Source organism: Morone saxatilis, unplaced genomic scaffold, assembly GCF_004916995.1.
Source record: "Morone saxatilis isolate NCDOM2014 unplaced genomic scaffold, NCSU_SB_2.0 Contig3, whole genome shotgun sequence".
Classification (NCBI taxonomy): Eukaryota; Metazoa; Chordata; class Actinopteri; family Moronidae; genus Morone; species Morone saxatilis.
In genome coordinates, this window is record NW_023339873.1 from 4,540,274 (window position 1) to 4,542,869 (window position 2,596).

A 2,596-nucleotide genomic window follows, 5' to 3' on the forward strand; every position below is an offset into this window, starting at 1 on the left:
AATAGAATCATCATATTTTGACAATGAAAATAACATTTGGAGCCCTACTAATATGTTTCCAAAATGTACTCTTTCTCATGAATAATAGTTTATTCTATATATTTTAGTTAGAGAGACAGCTAGATTTATATTTGAAAACTTGTTATGAAGCTTAAAATATTTCTGAAGCTTTTCTTAAGATATTGGTTTTGTAAAGTAGTTTCAGTACTAACTGTTAGTCTAGCAATACGGGATTAAGAGAAGGTCAAGTACAGAGGTTTTTGCGTAGCGTTGTAAGTTAACTGCACCACTGGTCCCTGACACACAGCACAGAAACACAAGCCTTTATCTTCTGGCTCCAGATTGTTCACTGTGAATGTCCCACTGTGAGCGCCAGGTTTGGTGGCTGAAATTACCAAAGTCATGATCTTCACTCCCAACTATTGTGAACACTATAAGTTTCATTGCTTCTCCTGACAGCTGTCTGTACCAGTACATCTGGTAGATGTGGCGATCCTGTTTGATCATGTCCGTGTTCTGAAGGTTTGAGTCTCAACTGTCAGTGTAGCTACAGAGATATGAAGAGCTGCAGGTGGGAGTGTCATATATTATGTGGCATTTGATCAAAGTGTAACTGGGAGGATTTGCGGTCCTCGAGGTCCCCCTACAGTACATGAGATAATTGAAACAGTAATACTAACAGTGCACTGAGGTTTTTGTTCAGCTATTGAGTGCATCTGTATCACTGTGTTTACTCACAGCACAGAAGTACAAGCCTTTATCTTCTGGCTCCAGATTGTTCACTGTGAATGTCCCACTGGCAGCGTCAGGTTTGGTGGCTGAGAATTTCTCTGTGCTGAAATTGCCAAAGTCTATGCTGTTGATCGATGTGAACACAATTTGTTTCATTGTTTCTCCTGGCAGCTGTCTGTACCAGTACATATAGTTGTAGTCAACACCCTTTGTGTGTCTGCAGTCTATTGTTGCACTGTCGCCCTTGTATTTCCACAGTGTGTCATTCTGGGTGACATCGCTCCCATCAATTAGACCTGTACAAACAAACCTTTATAATCAACCAATTTCTGGACTTTCTGACAAAACTTCCATTTAAATTGATAAACAGTTGCAACAAATCAAAAACATGATCAAAAGTTAGTTCATTTAAAACGTATTAATAATGCAGTGTCCCCTAGTAAATTACCTGCAGTCCACAGCACAAAGACTGATAATCTGAGGAGGCCTTGTTTAATGATAATATCCATGTTCTGTTAGACGCAAACTGCCAGAGTCTCTAATAGATACATGGATATAAAGAGCTGCAGATGGGAGTTTTTTTGAGTTCCTGTATCAGTAAAAGTGGTTCTTGGGGTCCCCCTACTGTCCATCACTCCCATCTGCAGTCATTGTAACACTGACAAGCTGTTTGCCAGTGACGTATACTGTGATGAACAAAAGATGAATGATATTTCTGGACTGGTAGTCCTAAAACGTGAGGAATTCTGATCAAGTTTGGTTGTTGTCTTCCAAGTAAAACCTAAAACAATTTATAAGAAGAATATACCTATCGTTTATAACATTATGAGCACTGACAGTTGAAGTAAATAACACTGAGTGGGGTACCTATTGTTTTACTAAGTTCATTGAGGTTCACTGCAGTTCATAATGTACTAATAAAATAGTTAAAACCAAATGTCAATATAATCATTATTTGAGCATAAACCCATTTTTTAGAATAAATTAGTTGAAGTTCAGTTGCATTTTTCTTTTTTACATGAAGTAATATTTAGAGATGACTTTAATTGGAGAGATTTTACAATAAAAAGATTCTAAAATAAGACATGGTTATTTTACTTTATTTACTTATAAAAAGGTAAGCTCTCAAGCTGAACAGCTGGTTTTGGTAACTCCACTGAGCTGTTCAAAAGTGCAAAACAGCATCCACATATTGTATTCTGAAACCAGTTTCCTCTTTCAGTCTGACTGCTGTTCAGTCCACTGAATGTGAAAGTCAGAAGGACCAAATATGGATGCAGATTCACATCGAGGTTTAATGGTGACTCAAGTTTAAGTATTGCAGCCTAAAAAGGTAGCTAGATTGGTTACTGGGATCTTTTGTTTATTTTCCTCCAGGTCTAATCTTTTATCCCTCCAAAAATATACTTGCTTTAATACACGGTTGCACTGAATTGTCTACAGTTTAATCCAGTAGGTGGCACTGTTTTCATACTTTTGTAGCGAGACAGAAAAATCTGGGAATTCAGACAATGTTTTCTTTATTTATTGAATTACTGCCTTGTTATATAAAAAGTGGACAGCATGGTCAATGCCAGTGTCATGATCTCAGAAGACTTCTCAATGTCAATTGTGTCTCCTCTTCCTCTCGGCCAATTTAAAGGCCCAGTGTGTAACATTTAGAATATATATATATATATATATATATAATATTCATAGGTGAGTTTTCATTAGTGTATAATCAAATGAAAATAATGTTACCTTAGAATGAGCTGTTGAGTCTTATCTCCACAATACGCCAGAATGGACAAAACTGAATGAACTTTGTGTTGTCACGCTGATGCCACTTAAATGCGTACATACTCCCGGGTCCTTTTAAAAAAAA